The 21,236-nt window shown below is 41.9% G+C and overlaps 2 long non-coding RNA genes across 2 annotated transcripts in view; one reads left to right on the top strand and one right to left on the bottom strand.

The window, feature by feature from the left end:
* Positions 1-21,236, bottom strand: part of LOC309477373 — a 339,545-nt gene that overhangs the window by 148,479 nt on the left and 169,830 nt on the right. The gene's annotated exons all lie outside the window — the stretch shown is intronic.
* On the top strand, positions 5,500-7,886 carry LOC309476835. Its single transcript, XR_014198392.1, has 3 exons — positions 5,500-6,429; positions 6,522-6,611; positions 6,690-7,886. It is a non-coding gene; the product is annotated as an uncharacterized lncRNA (long non-coding RNA).

Here is a 21,236-nt window from a genome sequence, read left to right as displayed (position 1 = left end):
ATTCCTTACCGCTTCCTTTTCATACCCTCTGCGTCATCCTTTGTCTGTCTCCTGATTGGTCACTTCAGTTCATTCATGTGATCGTAATCAAAAGGTGCGGGTTCGTCACGAAATTGTCACAGTACAACATGTTTCTGGATCAACATTCCTATCAACCAATCAGATTTGAGGGACAAGTTTACAGTTTATGCTTCTACATCAGTGTTATTCACCTATCATTTCCCTTTGATTTTAGGAATGAGTTATGGGTAGGGTTAGGTTGAGGGATAGGGATATGGTTAGGACTACATTTTTGGACAAGAAAGTTGATCCAGGATCAACAAAATATGTTGATCCAGGAACATGCCTTACTTGGCAAAACCACAGTGACAGGTTGTCACGTTAATTACAGAAAACAAAGGGAGAACTCAAATGCAAAGGGAAAAAGATATTTATTACAAAAGAAACACTAAACACAAAACAAAACCCACGAGGGGGAAAACATAACTAAATACAAAACAACAACTTCAAAAACGAACATACCAAAAGGGGTCACGGGAGAACAGGAGACGTGTACAAGACAACGATCCGACACAGACTGCAAACACAAAGGAACTTATAAAAGGGACAAATCAGGCAGGTGATGAGGAACAACAGGTGGGGCAAATTAAACCAATAATGAGATAACAAGGAGGGTGGGGTCAAAACAGTGACAGGAACACAAACACCACATGTGCTACACAAGACAGGACAGGCATGTGACATTACCCCCTCCTTAAGGAGCGGCTACCAGACGCTCCACTAGGGACGGGAGGGACAGAACAGGGCGGGACGGGAGGGACAGACCAGAGTAGGGCAGGGGAAATGGACAGTTCGGGAGGCCAGGGCGGGCCACAGAGTTCGGGCGGCCAGGGCGGAGACCTTCCCTCGGGGCGGCCAGGGCGGAGACCTTCCCTCGGGGCGGCCAGGGCGGAGACCTTCCCTCGGGGCGGCCAGGGCGGAGACCTGGCCAGGGCGGAGACCTTCCCTCGGGGCGGCCAGGGCGGAGACCTTCCCTCGGGCGGCCAGGGCGGAGACCTTCCCTCGGGCGGCCAGGGCGGAGACCTTCCCTCGGGCGGCCAGGGCGGAGACCTTCCCTCGGGCGGCCAGGGCGGAGACCTTCCCTCGGGCGGCCAGGGCGGAGACCTTCCCTCGGGCGGCCAGGGCGGAGACCTTCCCTCGGGCGGCCAGGGCGGAGACCCTCCCTCGGGCGGCCAGGGCGGAGACTCTCCCTCGGGCGGCCAGGGAACAGGCACCGGCTCAGGAACAGACATCACCGGCTCGGGCACTGGAACTGGCACCACCGGCTCGGGCACTGGAACTGGCACCACCGGCTCGGGCACTGGAACTGGCACCACCGGCTTGGGCACTGGAACTCCCACCACCAGCTCGGGCACTGGAACTGGCACCACCGGCTCGGGCACTGGAACTGGCTCGGGCACTGGAACTGGCACCACCGGCTCGGGCACTGGAACTGGCTCGGGCACTGGAACTGGCACCACCGGCTCAGGCACTGGAACAGACACCACCGGCTCGGGCACTGGAACTGGCACCACCGGCTCGGGCACTGGAACTGGCACCACCGGCTCGGGCACTGGAACTGGCACCACCGGCTCGGGCACTGGAACTCCCACCACCGGCTCGTGCACTGGAACTCCCACCACCGGCTCGGGCACTGGAACTCCCACCACCGGCTCGGGCACTGGAACAGACACCACCGGCTCGGGCACTGGAACTGGCACCACCGGCTCGGGAACTGGCACCACCGGTTCAGGAACAGACACTACCGGCCCAGGAACAGACACCACCGGTCCAAGTGTGTGCGTAGCCCACACACACCACATAGCTGTGGTCATAATGGCCAGTGTCGCGGTCACTGAGGGTTCAGGAACAGACGGCTCCGGCTCCGGCTCAGAAACAGACACAGAAACAGACACCGGCTCAGGAACTGGAACAGACACAGACACAGGCACTGGCTCCGGCTCAGGAACTGGAACAGACACAGACACAGGCACTGGCTCCGGCTCAGGAACTGACACAGGCACTGGCTCCGGCTCAGGAACAGGCACTGGCTCCGGCTCAGGAACAGGCACTGGCTCCGGCTCAGGAACAGGCACTGGCTCCGGCTCAGGAACAGGCACTGGCTCCGGCTCAGGAACAGGCACTGGCTCCGGCTCAGGAACAGACACTGGCTCCGGCTCAGGAACAGACACTGGCTCCGGCTCAGGAACAGACACTGGCTCCGGCTCAGGAACAGACACTGGCTCCGGCTCAGGAACAGACACTGGCTCCGGCTCAGGAACAGACACTGGCTCCGGCTCAGGAACAGACACTGAAGGTTTGAAGGGCGTCTCCAGGATCCGAGCTAAACGCTCTAAATAGCCGATCAGTGCCCCCCCGGCCATGAGAATGGGCATCTCCCGATCTGTCTCCGACTGGGCAGATGTGGCTTGAACCATCTCTGGCTGGGCAGATGTGACCTGAACAGTCTCTGACTGGGCAGACGGAACGTGAACAGTCTCGGGTTGGGCCACTAGACTCGGGACCACCGGAACAGAGGCCACCGGAACAGGGACCACCGGAACAGGGACCACCGGAACAGGGACCACCGGAACAGGGACCACCGGAACAGGGACCACCGGACTCAGGATCGCTGGAACAGGGACCACCGGAACAGGGACCACCGACATAGCCACGGAGGGGTTCCTTCCCCTCCTCCTCCGTTTCGGAACCACCGGAACTGGGACCACCGGAACTGGGTCGAGGAGGGGCCAGAGTGGAGAGTGGTCTTGAAATTCCTCTCGCCCACCTCCTCTACTGCGGCCTCCACGGGTCCCGCGAAATATGACCAACCGGGTCCCCTCAAAACTTTGCCTCCTCTCCCGCTCGGTGGCTGGGGAAGAGACCCCTTGCTGAGTCCTTGACATGGTCGGATCGTTCTGTCACGTTAATTACAGAAAACAAAGGGAGAACTCAAATGCAAAGGGAAAAAGATATTTATTACAAAAGAAACACTAAACACAAAACAAAACCCACGAGGGGGAAAACATAACTAAATACAAAACAACAAGTTCAAAAACGAACATACCAAAAGGGGTCACGGGAGAACAGGAGACGTGTACAAGACAACGATCCGACACAGACTGCAAACACAAAGGAACTTATAAAAGGGACAAATCAGGCAGGTGATGAGGAACAACAGGTGGGGCAAATTAAACCAATAATGAGATAACAAGGAGGGTGGGGTCAAAACAGTGACAGGAACACAAACACCACATGTGCTACACAAGACAGGACAGGCATGTGACACAGGTATATAAAGTGGGGATGTTTTTTTTTTTTTTTTGCTCTGCTTTTTTTGTTCTGTTTTCTCGCAGACTCGCTAAGGACTATCAGGTGGCATTCAATCAGTTGGTGGTCCCGGACAAGCCCCCAATTTATTATGTTTCTCTCCAGTCTAGGTGTAGGAATGAGTAATAAAAGAAAATGAAAGGAACGCTTTCGTCTTTTCCTACCATTTTCTTTTTTAATCCTTCTTACCCCTAGACTGAGGAGAAACGTAATAGTGCATCTTTGGTAATAGTGTATAGGCTAAGAATAGACAAATCTAGCCTAAACCATAAAGTGCTAACCTGGGTGCAGGTTGAAATTCTTTATTTGAAGTTTTAAGTAAAGTCTCACAGGAGGCTGCTTTAAGAACAAAATGGTTATTTTATTCAATACATTTAAATGGCATTTATGTAAAGACAAAAAATACAACACAAAATCAGTTAAGCCAAAAGCTAAATAAACCAGCTCTGACCAGCAATACTGAGGATGCTGCCTTCATTAAGCATAAATGTTAATGCTAGTTATCCTGTATTTATAGTTTTAAATTAATGCCACTAACTGCTTTGTAAGATGATCATGTAAAATGGCTATGGGTCCTCTTCACAGTAAAACAGTGTTTTAACTACAGTACACAAATCTACTTGAAGGCCCTATATATGCCATGTATTATCGGAATATCCTTTTTTATTATTAACATATATATTTTAAATCCAGAGATACATTATTTTATAATTGCTTAACTTTTGTACAGTATATGCATACTTTGTAATTTCTCTCTTTTTCATCTGCATCTTTCAATACCATCTAGGTAATTACAACATCAGAAAATTTCCAGTATAGACATTTCCATGCTATCAATGTAATTTAGAGAAGATTTGTGACTGGTATGAAAATATTTTTTTATTGGGAAAAAGAAATGTTCTTTACAATTTATGACATTCCTTATACCCACCACTCAATTTTTTGTAAATGACTAGGTTGTTATAAAAGTGTTATAGCAACTACACGCACAAGGGCAGTTTACCAACACTGTAAATAAAGTGAATAGGTTGCACAAAGTCATCCATAAAATAACACTCAGTGTATCCAGTCCTGGAAGAGATGGTATTGACAGAAGATATCGCAATGACATAAATATACCAGCTCTAGAGAGAGTATAGAGGGGTACCATATGTCACTTTTGATTGATTTATGGCCCCTCTAAGCCCCGCCCCCTTGACCGTGGGAATTTCCCACGCTAGCTCCTCCCACTTATGGGCTGTACGTACACCGTGGGAAAATTGGACTTGTGGCACGCCTCCTTATGGGTTGAACATCTGAAGCGTGGGAAAATCTCCCATGCTCAGTAGTTCTAAACAGTGTATATTAAAACTTTTTAAAGAAATGTACAATAAAGACAATAGTCGGAGATGAGATCAATGTTTTTTATTAATTAAACAAGACATATGTACATTCACCACTTTTAAAACGTTAAAACATCAATGAAATAAGTTTAAATTGAATTTTTTCTCTAAAAAGAGTTATTAAAAAATGAGTTAGTGTTATTTTAAGATGTTAAAACATTAAAACAACTTTTTCATTTACAAAAAGATCATTTTTACATACCCAGTTGTTAAAAACTCAGAGTTTAAAGATTCAAAAGTGTTTTCCATGTGTATTTTTCTGGAGCAAAGTGAAAAAATGTCCACACAGGCCGGAGGTCTGAGAGGAGTAAAATTTTCTGAAGGCTGCAGAGAGACACAGTCAGACTCCGCCTCTACCCCCACCCACAACAGATGTCACCGTGGGAAATTCCCACAGTCCCTTCAAGCTCCCAAATAGAAAAAGCGACCGGTCACTTCAGAGTCCAAGCAGAAATGACCAAAGAAAACCAAAGCAGCGGATCGAAGAGACCACACCCCCTAACACACCCCCTCTCAAAGCTGAGAGGTCAATCTCGATTTAAGGGTGTGTGTAAAAAATGACATCACTCACGGGAATTCCCCTCCCACAGCGTCACAGTCACATGAGATGTTTAAAAAGGAGCGCAAACTTACAGTGAAATGCTATTTGTTAATCACTTTGAACATTCATATGAAATGTCTAATTGTCACAAAGTTATTCTATGTTTTAAAGGTTATACAACACACACACACACACACACACACACGCACGCACACACACACACACACACACACACACACACAAACGGTCGGATCCATCAGGTCTGCAGTTGCGCTGATATCAAGCTGTTTTATGCTTTGTCGAGCGAGAATTAGTTTTTATTACAGGCTGTATCCGGGAAAGATTATCCGGACATGTAAACAAAACGACCATATGTTGTTCTAGTTGTAGAAATCACGACGAAGACTTCACGCTTGTGAAAAAAGGGTTGTTTTCTTTGAAAAAAATAAGCGGGAGAAATGTGTTTTTCAAATCCCTCGTACAATCTTTAAAAGGAAGCAAACTAATTCATTCATTCACGCACCAAACCATTGAAGGAGACTGACCGTCGAATCGTGAATCCTAGCTTCATCATGTCTGCAGATTATCAGGGAACAGAAGAAGCAGCTATACCGGACCAATATTTTGATGCTGAACTAGCTGGGATTTTAAACGAAATATGTGAGTTTTTCATCATAAATTATACATTATACATTATATCCCACAATATTGAAAAGATATTTCAATAAATGCTTTTATTCCCAGATGATGCATCATTTCCAGAAGGAGTATCGCCGGATGACTTTTTACAAGGCATGGTGTTTTGTTACGTCTTTTTTAATATTTTCTAATTACTATATAATTTAAAGAAAAAACAACTCATTATTTCAACAGAATTCACAGGGGTCATTCCGACTCATAGCACCACCCATCCGGACCCATCATCACGTCCAATGGTTGATGTTTCAAGCCCGTCCAATCAGATTTACGAAGACCTTACGCCAAACACGACACCAAGATCTCAAGCCTCCAGAGAGGCAGAGAGCATCGAACAAGTTTCACCAGCAGCCAAAGAGAAATCTCCTCCCCGTTTGATAAATAGAGGAGTGAAGCGTCTTCGGGAAATTTATGGAGAAGAATTCATCTATCCGGACAACGGTAAGAGGAAAAACTATTTTTGTCTAATCATAGGCCTAATATTTTATTCGTTGATTTTTTATTTAAAAAAATATGTTTTTTTTTTTTTTTAGAAGAAAACACTGAATCTGTTTCATCAACAACTGGAAGCAAAAAACGATTTGAGTATTATTCTCACGAGAGTCCGATTTTTTCGGAAGACGGTAAGATTTCATGGGTCATTATATTTTATCTATATTAAATAAGCCGTATAATACATGTTTGATTGTTTTTTTCTCTAGAAGAAATCTCAGACGAAAGAGACGCAGACATATTTTTCGAATCCGAAGATGCCGTTCTGAACACCATCAATTCTGAACGGGAGACAACAGAGAACAGTGATGATGATGACGGAGGTGATGAACGAGCCTTCACACCAGTATTCAACGTTGGAGAGCTTCAAGGACTGAGTTATGCCACTTTACGCTTAGCCAACAGAAACTTTCAACGTGTTTTGGAAATAGCTTCATCGCCACTATCATATCATCAAACGGAGAAGATCGTTTCCGAGTCACAAAGAGAAGTTATAGCGCTACTCCACAGAATCTCAGATCAGCAAACTCACCATTCGAATGAATTAAGAAACGCTGTGGAGTTTTTTGGGAGATGTCACGATCAAACATCGGACGAAATCAGACAATTAAGCAACGATGTGTTTTCACTCCAACAAGAGCTGACAGAGGTGAGGAATGATGATTCATTACGTACAACTGTTTTATCTCTGATTTCTGAAAGATTGAACATTATTCAACGGAATTGGATCAATTCACAAAATCCAAGAAGATAGTTTTTTTTTTACAAATATTACCATGTGTGAGATTTTATATTCCATTATATACATCTGTGTTTAGTTTTAAATGATTTTCTCTGTCGTTTTTTTATTATTATTTTTTTATTCATTTGGGACTGTTATTGTTGTTTTTTATTCATTTATTCATTTAATTCATTTATTCATTTAATTCATTTGAGTGATACTTTTATAGGCTATGTGCGCGTGATTTTGTTTTACTGATAGCCTACTTTTATAATGTATACATATTAACAACATTGTGATCTATGTTATGCTAGCAGCTTCTATTTTACGCTTCTGCTTCACACAATTTTAAAATAAAAAATACCAAAATGCTTTCAAAAAGAGCACATCCCGAATCTGAAAATGAAAATGTAGCTCGCACAAGAGTCAGACGTACAACTACTGAAAATAACGACAGACTCAACTCTTTAATACGGGACCAGCTACAAGCACTAAATACTACAGACCTCTCCGATAGAGAGAGATTAAATAATATCTTAGTTGAACAGCGATCCTGGTTAGATCCGTTCGTGGATGATGAAGATGAGACCATACAGACAGGTGGTGATGGATCAGCTCAAACGAATATGGGGCGTACGGAACTAAGTCAGGAGGAAATAGACAGATTAATGACCGAAGGTGGGCGCGTGGCTGATTTTACAATAACACCAAGACCGCGTTTCAATGGCGTCCAGTTACACAGACCGTTAGATCTCCGTGGAATAGAGGCTTGTGATTTTGCAGAGTACAATTTGCGTTTGCAAAATATCTTGAATGAGGTTGTGGATTTCTCTCAACAGTTTGCAGGACGAACAGGGTATATGAACATATCACTAGCTGGAGATTCGCTTGCAACTTCTGTAAATGCTGTTTTAACACCTGAGAGCAACCACGACGCATCAGTTTTCATAAGTCAGATAGAACAAGCCGCTCAAAGCAACCGTGACGTATCGACAGATTCGACTTTGACATTACAAATCTCAATTGTGAGAGATAAATCTGCAGGTGGTCGTAGGAAAATCACAGACCTTGCAATTAGTGAGAGTATTAGTCGGAATAAAATGCACTTATTTAGTCCTGTAAACATCGGCAATGAAATGTGTTTGAGCTACTGCCTGGCATATTTTTTTAACCCAACATTCACCGATCAAGAGTTGCAAACACCAGCGACTCAAATCCACACACAATGCGGCTTTACAACGCATGATAAAATAGGATTTCATGATCTAAACATTTTCGAAAGAGAATTAGGAGTAAAAATTGTAGTTTTTCACAGAGACTGTTCAGGAAAGATACAGGTTTACAAAAACACAGACGAAATTCACCCAAAGACCGTACATCTATTTAATCACGAAGGACATTTCCATCTAATAAAAAATTTGAAGGGTTTTCTTGGATCTCCATACGTCTGTCCATACTGTTTTAAAGGATATAGCGATAGGAGAACACACAATTGCAAGTTTGTTTGTAAAATATGCATGACAAACGAGTGTCGAACACAACCAACCAAAAGCAGACAGTGTCCAGACTGTCTCAGATTCTGTAAAAACATCTTCTGCTACAAAACACATAAACAAGAGGGCACATCTAATGAAAAATCGCAATGTGACACGATCAAATTCTGCTCAAAATGTCACACCCTTTATAGGTCGTCAGGTGGAAAACCCCACAAGTGTAAATCTGGCAGGTGCATGCATTGTGATGAGGTTTTGGTAAGTGAAGGTGTTCATGAGTGCTACATACAGCCTCTAAAACCTGAACTATGTATCGAGAAATACATATATTATGACTTTGAGACTAGGTATCAGAATGATAAACATGTGGCTAACTATGTTTGCGCCATGACACAGGGAGGAGAGACGTTTGAAGCCGGTGGAACAGATTGTGTGTCGCGTCTAATTAAGCATTTTAGACGTCCAAAATATACAGAATACACTTTCATAGGACATAACTCTTCAGGTTTTGATAATTACCTGATTCTTGAACACCTCACCGACGAAGGTTTAACTCCTAAAGTTATTCTGCAGGGGTGTCGAATTCTATATATGTACGATAGGGTGTTTAAACAGCGTTTTATAGACTCATGGCAATTCATCCCGTTTAAACTCGCAAAGATACCCGCAGCCTTGAATCTGAGTGTCAGTGAAAAGGGTTTCTTTCCACATCGTTTCAATAAGCCAGAAAATGAGGAATATATCGGTCCCTATCCTCCAAAAGAGTTTTACGGATATGATTCGATGCATACAGAGGAGCGTGCACAGTTTGATGAGTGGTATGCAGGTGTAGCGGGTGGCGTATTTGACTTCAAAAAAGAACTCGCTTTCTACTGTCGGAATGATGTTGTTATTCTACGAGAAGCGTGCAAACGTTACAGAACCGAATTCCTCGCCATCACAAACATTGATCCTTTTAAATCAATAACGCTGGCAGGAACATGCATGAAAACGTTCAAAACCAATTTTCTTCCTCGCGACACGCTGGCTCTAACACACAGCCACGCATACATAAATCAGTATAAAACGTTCTCAAACGTATCCATACAGTGGTTAGAGTATATCAAAACTAGTCAAAGCATTAATATAGAACATGCCTTAAATCACGGAGAACGTGCGGTAGGCCCATATCACCTCGATGGATTTCATGAATCTGATTGCGGGTTAAAAACTGCATATGAGTACTTAGGATGCTTTTTCCACGGTCACGACTGTCGTTTTAAATCAGATGAAATTAACCCTTTATCAAAAGTGTCTTTCGGTACTCTTAGGAGGCAAACTGATGCAAAACTAGAATCACTAGATAAAGTGTATGGCTTGCGTGTCATTTCTATTTGGGATTGTGAGTGGGAGGGGTTAAAACAGACAGATCCTGACGTCATCCGGTTTATGGAGTCTTATAATGCACCTGACAGACTAATAGCTCGAGATGCTATTTACGGAGGGAGAACAAATGCGTACAAATTGTATCACAAAGCAGCTGAAGATGAGAGAATCGATTATTATGATTTCACATCGTTATACCCTTTCGTCCAGGCCACTAAAACGTATCCTATCGGTCACCCTAAAATTATATTCAAGGATTTTGAAGAGATAGAAAATTATTTTGGGCTTATAAAGGCGGAAGTTCTACCGCCTCATGGATTGTATCACCCCGTGTTGCCTTACAGATGTGGGGGTAAATTAATGTTTCCTCTCTGTCGAACGTGTGCCGAAAATCAGATTCAGGACACACAATGCTGCCACACAGAGGCTGATAGATGTATTACAGGCACTTGGGTAAGCGCGGAACTCCAGAAGGCTGTTCAACAAGGCTATCGCATAATAAAAATACAAGAGGTCTGGCATTTTCCACACACATCTGACAGCTTATTCAGCGGTTATGTCAAAACATTCCTAAAATTCAAACAGGAAGCCTCAGGATTTCCTTCTCATGTTGTGACAGAGACAGACAAACAATCTTACGTGGATGAATATCTCGAGAAAGAGGGTGTTCAGCTAGAAGTCTCTAAAATAATAAAAAATCCGGCAAAAAGATCCATTGCTAAGCTCATCTTGAACACACTTTGGGGTCGTTTCTCTCTGCGCACGCATCTGCCAACCACAGAGCTCCTAACAGACCCGGAAGACTTCACTCAACGTCTCTTTAGCCACGCCCACGTAATACGTCATTTCTCTTTCGTATCTGACACAGTTGCCATGATTCAATTCTCCAGCTCGACGCAAGACCCTGCTCCCACGCACGACGTGAATGTGTTCGTGGGCGCTTTCACGACTTGTTGGGCTCGACTTGAATTATATAATCTTTTGGAGAAGTTAGACAGGCGTGCAATTTATTCAGATACAGATTCAGTGGTTTTTGTATCAAAAAAAGATGATTGGATGCCAGAAACAGGGTCTTATCTCGGTCAGCTCACAAACGAGCTAGATCCTGATGACAGCATTTTGCAGTTCGTCTCATCAGGACCAAAGTCATATGCATTTAAAACAGTCAATGGCCGTTCGTGTCTCAAAGCGAAGGGTATTACACTCAATGCAAAGAATGCAGAAATAGTTACACTACAGAGTCTGACCGATCTTGTGCGAGACTATGTCGAAACAGGTGTCAAATTACACCTGACAGCAAAAACAGACACCATCACAAGAAACAAAAGGAGATTCACATTACACAATAGATCAGATGTGAAAAAATTTTCAGTAGTCTACGATAAGAGAGTCCTTCAGCAGGACTATACAACATTACCTTACGGGTTCTAGTAATATATTTAAAAATGTGTGAAACAGATGTGTTTGACTACAGAATGCAGCATCCTTTCTCGGGTATAATAGCCGGACAAAGTGGTTCTGGGAAGACTTTTCTTGTGAAAAATCTAATGTATAATTCAGAGAAAATGTGCTCTGTCAAGTTTGACAATTTTGTGTATGTGTATACATCCTGGCAGTCGATGTATGATGAAATGTTACATGCTTTTGATATTAAATTCATTGAAGGTATACCAAAGAAATTGGATGACGAATCTTTATTCCCTCCTGGCAAACTTTCTCTCCTTATCATGGACGACGTTATGAGTCAAGCAGCGTCCAGCCCTGAGGTCGAAAACGTTTTTACACGACTAGTGCACCATATGAAGATTAGCTGTTTGCTATTAATACAGAATCTGTTTTTCCAGGGTAAATCTAGCAGAACAATCGGTCTAAATACAAATTATTTAATTATATTTAAAAACCCTCGCGATAAGCAGCAGATTGGTATTTTGGGTCGGCAAATGTTTCCTGGTAATGCACGATTTTTTATCGAGGCGTATAACGATGCAACTGAACGTCCTCACAGTTATTTGTTAATCGATTATAAACCACACACACCTGAAAAATTCCGGCTCAGAGCGGATTTACTGTCAGACTATCCGGTGGTCTACCTCCAAAAGTGAAGATGAGCACACGGCTTTCCAGAAATCTCTACCTCTTAAAATTATTATACAAGAGTTCGCCCAAGCAGCGACGTGTTATTCTCCAATCGTCACCCGACGAGTTAATATTAGCTCTATGTGAAGTGGCTCTAAATATTATTCATGGCAAGATCCCTCTAACTGCGAAACAACACGGGACTTTAAAAAGAAGAAAAAAAGAATTAAAATACGTTGCAAATAAAAAGATTAATATCAGCAGGAAGAGACGTATGATTAATCAAAAAGGGGGTTTTCTGCTCCCTCTACTCAGCGTAGCACTTCCTTTCATTTCTAGTCTAATAACTAGGAACTAAATCTGAAGAGAAAAAATGCAACACGCCGAGAAATTGTATCTTGTGCCAAAACATCAGCTGGATAGACTAAGAACTGCCCAGCCTCGTGAAAATATTCATACGACTGTGGAGAATGACTTGGACTCATCCATTAGAGATATACTGCAGAGGCATGATTTGAACACTTACGAAAAATCCAAGCTCTACACTAGTGTTTTACAACGATTCTTAAACGTGGTAAAACATGGTGATATGGAAAGTAGCACTCTAACTCTTACATCCCCGGAACATGAGACACCTGTAACCCCCCATACCCCGGATGTTAGGAATGATGACGTCAGTGAGGACCCTATCGTCTCAGAAGTTTTAAACAATATTCCTCAGAGAAGGTTAAAAAATGTCAAATATATTATGGATAAAATGTCCAAAGCCAAACACGTGTCTTCATGGACAGATGATGGAGAATTTATTTATAAAGGGAGAATCATTTCAGGATCCCATATATTTGATCTGGTAAAAACTATAACTTCACCACAAATGAAACATAACAGTCGACACCCTCCAGGATGGTATGAGTTTCTGGATGCATTTGCGGCATTAAAGATTCCTTATTCGACTGTATCCAATCATAATGTAAGACGGATGATTGAAACGATTAAAACAAAAACACACGCGGATGACTTTGGTGCTGTACCTACTAAGTCATTGAAAAAACGCCACACGCACACACATGCACACGATCCTGATGAAAACGTATTTAACTCCCCCAGAGTAGATGCCTACCAATGGATGAATTTTTAACAAAATATAACCGTGTGAGAGGTTTTGTATCTGTGTTTTATTTTTTTATTTTTTTAAAACTATGTATGTTATTATGTTGTTAACATCCATGTGTTATTGTTTTGCCTACCAATGGATGAATTTTTAACAAAATATAACCGTGTGAGAGGTTTTGTATCTGTGTTTTATTTTTTTATTTTTTTAAAACTATGTATGTTATTATGTTGTTAACATCCATGTGTTATTGTTTTTGATGTCAAATAAAAGAAAGAAAATGAAATTATTCATCTGCTTACGACTCGCTTTTATTCATTACATATTCTTTATTTATTCGTTACACAGGAATTAATAAGACTGGAACATTTTACCAGACTGTACACATTGGATACATTTAAATCTTTTACTAACACAAACCATCGGTTTCAATTTTTTCACAAAAAGAGACACCATAGTATCATTTCTTAATAGATTATCGTTATGGTAAAATTTCATTATATCCTTATACTCAACACCCCGTGAAATATGATACAGAAAAAAGACACAATGTTGTCCACAGGTGACTGATGTAAAATCTTGGACTTGTCTGGTAGAATGATGAACTTGTGTAGAATTGTTTTTTAGAAAGTCAAGAATGGACGGTGGAAAAAAATCTGAATCCGGAGGATTCCCAAAGCTGTCAAAAAAGCATCCGACCCCGTTTCGATCGATATAGATAGCCAACCAGTGGCGTCCCGGTTCGTCCGATCGATCCGTATTACAAATTAATAGAGCCGGGAGATCTGTCAGCGGTTCTTTTGGAAAATGATCGCTAGCGAGTACTCCTAAAAAATTTATATTACACACGATGTTATCCATAATTTCCGTTAACTCCACAGTGTTCATTTCAACTCTTCAGTAGTGTTCTGCCAACACCTGTCTTCGATTTGATATTTCAAGTAGAGAATCGTAGATGGCATAAATTAAAATGTTTACTGTGTTTTGTAGAGGCTCTCTAAAACGGGCTTCTAACCTAATATTCCCTGATCTAATCAGTGACACATGCTGTGAGCACTCTTCATCCGGAGTAAGATTATAGGCAAACAGTGTGTAGCCGTTGAGAAAATCTTCCCTGTCTATGGCCAAAGACTGGTTCTTCAGATGTCTCCCCGTGGCGGTAACCAGCTGATAATATTCTTTTACCGCGTTGCCTAAATTAAATTGTGGCTGAAAAGGACGATTTGGGACATGTCCACCATCTGAGGTGAGATTTAAATATTCAAGATGGAAATGTTTGAACGAGAATGGGTTTTTTTCGTATGAGCCAGTAAAAGCATCGTTATCTGTCAGTCCAATAATAATGGATTTCGGAAGAGTTCCAAGGAAGAGATTTTCGTGATTTGAGACGCGCGCTCCAGCCGGCACAGAAAAGGATTTAACACAGACCTTATCATAAGGATATTTTGCTGTAGCCGACAGTAATGCCTGGGCATGGCCCAGGCGAAGAGAAGGGGAGACAGATACTCTTTTGATAAAAAGAGATGCGGAGATTATTTTTAGTTTATAATCGATCGCGTCCCCGCGCATAAGACAGAATTCGTCTTTTGCTCTAGTTAGACGAATACGAATATCAACTCCGTTCAAAAGTAATTTTGGCTGAAAGAATATATCGCTGTGTATCGGAGCTAGTAACTCAACAACATTGCCACCGTCAGTAAACGCAGCTCTCTTTGTCAGCCCTGCATTCGCACCTGCCGGATCCGTAGCATCCATGTGCCCTGCTGTGTCTTTGTAAAACAATCCTGCTGAAAAGTTGTTCTCTAGGGTATCTTTTCCATAATTAATAAGCATCTCCAGAATGGATCTGTAAGGATAAGTGTTGGACGACTGTGATACCAACCGATCTCCTAGCGACACATCCACCTGCGAGAAAATACATGCACCAGGATAGTTAAGAAGCCCCACTGGGGCTCCCTGCGGGGGATTGGACCCATCTGGCAGCGTTATTTTAACACGAGTATATAATAATGTATTATTCAGATCAGTGTAATCTTCACCAGTCCCTGCAATGAAAAACTCAATCGGAGAAGCATCATTAATCGCTGACATAGGGGGGATTTCCACATAAGTGTTTTTCTCAATAGCTGTCTGAGTTAAAGGAAGTGTAAAAATATCCAGTTCGGATTTAATACATTCGTCCGACATTGCATGAATCAATGACATGATTTAGAAGATAGTGTTGCTTCGTCTTTTCAAACTTGTAGATCTTTTTACGCGCTTCGTCCGGCTTCTTCCTCTCTTTTTTGCAACTGGGCGTTTCTTCGTGACGCGTCTAGTCTTCTTTACGCCGTGACCACGCCCCCTCCTCATACGGGTCCCAGGGGGCTTCAACCCTCTGCGCATGACCATAAGACCTTGACCGCTCTGTCTCTCGGTGTTATCATTATTATTAAATGATTTTGACAAGGCAGTGGTAACTACGTCACTTACTATATTTTTTGCCGCAGCTTTTATGTGTGGCTTTGCAATACTAAAACCCCTTCTTAGAAACGGTATTGCCATACGATATAACCCACGAAAGAGACCCCCGATCCCTGACGCAAAACCGGAACCGTACATGACCCCGCTTCCGGCATAGCCCGGCATTCCGTGACCCGTCTGGGCCTGATAATATGATATGTAGCGGTGGGGATCGTCCTGGTACGGTGTGAGATAAGCCATTTTTAAAACAAATGTTTTCTCACCGGTCTAAAGTGCAGCTTCGTCACAACTTTCCCGTAGGTGAATCGTACGTCTTTATTCTGATCGTCTTTAATCTCAATGCCGATATCTGATATGATGTTTTTATTAAGACGCACGTAATGAGACTTGTTGTGCCTGACACAGACTGCTTTGTTAGTGGTCGGTTCGATATGTATCGTCTCTAATAATTGAACATACGCGTCACCGACTGCTTGATATTCTATTATATCTATGTATACAAATAGAGTGTAAAATCCTCCGCTTATATCAGCCTGGTGTGGTGCGTATGTGCGCACGTCTTCGTGTTCATCCGAACTGTTTACATTTTCTATAGGAACGCCTGGTTTTAATCCTAGAATAATGGCCAGCTTTCCGTAAAACGTTAGCGATGCTCTCTGATTTGATTTCAGAGATATCTTATTTTTTATATTATCGTACCTGAGCTGCACCCGCTGTGGAAGAGTTGCGTTTATTTCCTTGAGTAATACTGAAATATCCTCAAAATACCCGTGTTTTATAGTATTATGATTCGTAGATATTTTTAGGGCTTTCCTGAATGTTTGAATATTAAGATCCCCTCGCACTTGACTATGTTCATCGTCGTTCAAACATTGCTCGCATTCAATAATAAAAGTAGCGTCTTCCTCGTTGAAAGTATGCCATGTTTTTGGATAGTGGAACTCGACCAACGCCACTTCCCATAATCCTTTTAAATGTATTGCTCTTGCCAGTCTAGTTCTGTAATTAGCTATCTGATTTTCAGGGTAAACATGAGCTGATGCATTACACGGTAGGGTGACGTAAAACCCCTCCTCCTCTGACATGTTTTTGATTGAATGAGAACGCGAGCGACTCTCCCTAGGGTTTTAAAGGAGAGTGAAGATCTATCACCTGTTTTTCAGGAATCCAGCTATTGAATTTCATTGGCCATCCAAACCATTTCACCAAAACGTACATGGCTTTTCCACGTCGCTTTTTATCGAGAATTTTTTCGACCTTAAATGATTTATCATCACTCACAATAATTTTTTGGAGTTCTTTTTCGTAGAAAAAGCCCTGTATTATCTCGCCATCATAGTCCTGTAATTTATACACAGGTACCTCCCTGGGTATACAAGATGCTATTGTAAAATATTCTTCGGTATAATTCTGCTCGTAGCCTTTGGCAAATATATTCCGGACTTTAGATATTCTGACCACATCACCCACTGAGAATTTAAAGACGGGTGTCTCTTTACGCATTTTTCCGTATAAATTTCTGAATACCACGGATTCGTTTTCTTTATTTACATCCAACGGTCTCATTTTAATGGACTTGTGGTAACAGGAGTTATACCCCTCTGTCAAATCTTGCAGAATATCACAGTAGCGTCTTGAATTTATCGATGTAAGATAGCGCCACATTCGTCCTTTTAAAGTTTTATTAAACCTTTCGATTACACTCGCTTTTAATTCAGAAGCTGTTGAAAAATGTGTTATATTATATTTTTTCATCATCTGTTGAAAAGGCTTGTTGAAAAACTCTGTACCCTTATCTGTCTGTAACTTGACGGGAATTCGCCCCTCTTTCAAAACTGACAAAAATGCTTTAGTTACTTCACACGCGGATTTATTTCGCAACACCCGTGTCCACGCGTACTTGCTAAAGACGTCTATAATGGTAATTATAAACTTGATATTGTCGTTCTCTTTTGCGTATGCGGACATATCGACTAAATCGGCCTGAAATTGTTGGTCTTTCCCATAGACAACCACACGATTCCGCTTATAATTTATTGGTGCGGTTCGATGGAGCGTGTATGTGTCTTGGCTGGATAGCCAATCACTCACATCTTTATCGGATAATCTTACACCGTGTTGTTCTAATACAGCTTGTTTTAATCTATCTCTACCTCCGAGAGCACCCGAATTGCTGGGGTCGTAGTATATCTTTTTCATTAATTCTGCCATGTTAATGCTTTGAGATTTCAGTCATAATGAATCGAGTTACAAATTTGTTCAGTATTTTATTTTATTTCACAATATAAAGTCACAAGCATTTTCAAACAAAAGATATTTTTATTTCACCATATAAAAGTTACACAAGCATTTTTTATTTCACCCAATAAAAGTTACACAAGCATTTTTTATTAGAATGTAAGAAGTAGAAGGTTACAAACATCTATAATGTGAATTATATCACACAAAACAAAAAATAAAATTTCACACACATTTCAAAATTCTTCTCCAAAATGTAATCGACTAAAAAATCTAAAATATTACATACACCTGGATGTTCATTACTTAACAAACTACAGACATCAGTCACATATGTACAAATACACAATATATGTCCTATTCTAAGAGAGTCGTGGCACTCAGGCATCAGCTCGAGAATGTTTTTGATAACCGCAGAAGGTGTGTTCTCACTGGTAACAGACATTTTTACCATATGATTCCATTCATCCGATAACCCCCTCACGGCATTCATTAAATCCATTAGTCGTTTTTCATCCCGAGTTATGCTGGTGTTTGTAGTCCAATTATTCTGGATAATCTTGTGGAGTAGGTTAGATATTCCACATTTAACATGTGATTTAAAGAAATATTTTGTAATCCATGAGGTAGAGCAGAAGTTCCCCATTTTTAAACCTGTGTGATCTCCGGATCTTCAGATACGGCAAGTTTCCATTTATCCACAGCCGTGTAAATTATTTCCTCGCATGATTCGTCGATTAATTTCTCACGGATTAAAGATAATTGTTCCACTATGTACATCTCATCTTTGAGCCCGTATAAAATTGCCTCAACAGCTCCCTCGATCCTCTGGAGATGAGGCCTGCCTCCGTACTGACTCAAGGCCTGAGCCAATATGTTTTTTAACTCCGGGGTGAGAAGCTTCACACTGATTTCTTCAAAACATCCATAAAAATAATAGGCAGAAGGTTCAAACAAGCAACTGTGTCTTGTCTGAGATGGATGGGCCACCGTGCAGCCGTCGCAATTCTTTTTCATCCGCTTGTCGACCAAAATTTCCAGAATAACAGCCAAAATAGCTTTGATAATCCGGTGACCTGTATCCCCTAGGCATCCATCCGTCTCATCGACAGTTGTGTCAGGGGTCTCAGCGTCTGCGGCAGGTGTTGCAACTCCGTAGTTTGTGAGGAAAGCCAGATTGTGATAACCAAGTTCTGTGCAGAAATTATTTATCCAATCGATGCTTTTCTGAGGTAATCCATTTGCCATAGTCATTAATCCGTTTGTTGTAAATCCATCAGTAGATCCATGCAGTTGAGATGATGATGAAGAAGGAGAACCAGTATCCTGAGACATGATGCGTGAATGAGGTAAGCTTTCAAGAGCCCGTCTTTTAATGCTTGTAGAGAGTGGGTGGGGTTATATAAGAACCGCGCCTCTCTGGGACCGCCCACTCGGGGTGGAAAAGTTTCACTTTAATGTTGGCGTAGCGTTCATACGCATTGGTCCACTGGAAAAGCTGATTGATCTTGGAAAAAATATTTTCCAACACAGCCAGGTCCTTCCATTGGAACATGAATTTCAGATCATATAATTCTAAATGATCTTTTTCACAAATTGGCCACGAGTATTCTGCAATCTTGCCAAAATCACTACAAAGTATGTAAATATAGTCGTCTGAGTGCTTATTTATTTGGTCCGCTAAAATCCGGTATCTTGTACCCATGGTTAATCCAGCCCACTCACCGATAAAAAGAGGTGTATCCATCCCTTCATTCAAATCTCTCCATACTTTTGTGTAGAATAAAATCCAATCTCTTTCTGTGAATATTAAATCCGGATCATCCGTGGCATTTGTGGTGAAAATCTCGTCATTATCCACGTTAACCAGTCTGACTTCTCTGTTGATTTTGTCATAAGCATATGTACACGCGCGTCCTTCGGACAAGTGAAAAGTATATTTCACAGAATCTTCCGGTTCGTGAAGAAATTGTGTTAAACAGGGCCCGTGCGTTCCACGTTTTTTTCGTGGAGCTAGAGTCAAATCATCCATAGCTACATCGATGCTTTTTTCAGGTGTTTTCGGGGTTGCAGCCGTTGCCATTGCAGATTTGTTTTGTAAAATCACAAGTATCTCTTGTCATGTTTGCGCTCCTTTTTAAACATCTCATGTGACTGTGACGCTGTGGGAGGGGAATTCCCGTGAGTGATGTCATTTTTTACACACACCCTTAAATCGAGATTGACCTCTCAGCTTTGAGAGGGGTGTGTTAGGGGGTGTGGTCTCTTCGATCCGCTGCTTTGGTTTTCTTTGGTCATTTCTGCTTGGACTCTGAAGTGACCGGTCGCTTTTTCTATTTGGGAGCTTGAAGGGACTGTGGGAATTTCCCACGGTGACATCTGTTGTGGGTGGGGGTAGAGGCGGAGTCTGACTGTGTCTCTCTGCAGCCTTCAGAAAATTTTACTCCTCTCAGACCTCCGGCCTGTGTGGACATTTTTTCACTTTGCTCCAGAAAAAATACACATGGAAAACACTTTTGAATCTTTAAACTCTGAGTTTTTAACAACTGGGTATGTAAAAATGATCTTTTTGTAAATGAAAAAGCTGTTTTAATGTTTTAACATCTTAAAATAACACTAACTCATTTTTTAATAACTCTTTTTAGAGAAAAATTTCAATTTAAACTTATTTCATTGATGTTTTAACGTTTTAAAAGTGGTGAATGTACATATGTCTTGTTTAATAAATAAAAAACATTGATCTCATCTCCGACTATTGTCTTTATTGTACATTTCTTTAAAAAGTTTTAATATACACTGTTTAGAACTACTGAGCATGGGAGATTTTCCCACGCTTCAGATGTTCAACCCATAAGGAGGCGTGCCACAAGTCCAATTTTCCCACGGTGTACGTACAGCCCATAAGTGGGAGGAGCTAGCGTGGGAAATTCCCACGGTCAAGGGGGCGGGGCTTAGAGGGGCCATAAATCAATCAAAAGTGACATATGGTACCCCTCTATACTCTCTCTAGCTCTCTCTCTATCTCTCTCTCTCTCTCTCTATCTCTCTCTCTCTCTCTCTCTCTCTCTCTCTCTCTCTCTCTCTCTCTCTCTCAGAACAACCACACAGCAGAACAGGTTTATGGAAAGGTAGACTGAAAACTGTTACAGATGAAACAAAGTATGCAAAATGATGCTTAAAACAGGGATTTATGAATCGCTGACAAAACACGAGATATAAGATTTGCTATCCAGGTAACAACGGAGCAGGCAACTTTGTATCTGAGAGGTTTGTACTTCAGAAAGGTTAC

Source organism: Leuciscus leuciscus (assembly GCF_965113295.1).
Source record: "Leuciscus leuciscus genome assembly, chromosome: 16".
Classification (NCBI taxonomy): Eukaryota; Metazoa; Chordata; class Actinopteri; order Cypriniformes; family Leuciscidae; genus Leuciscus; species Leuciscus leuciscus.
The sequence above is the reverse complement of the archived record's forward strand: the minus strand, read 5'-3'. Positions and strand labels throughout refer to the sequence as shown.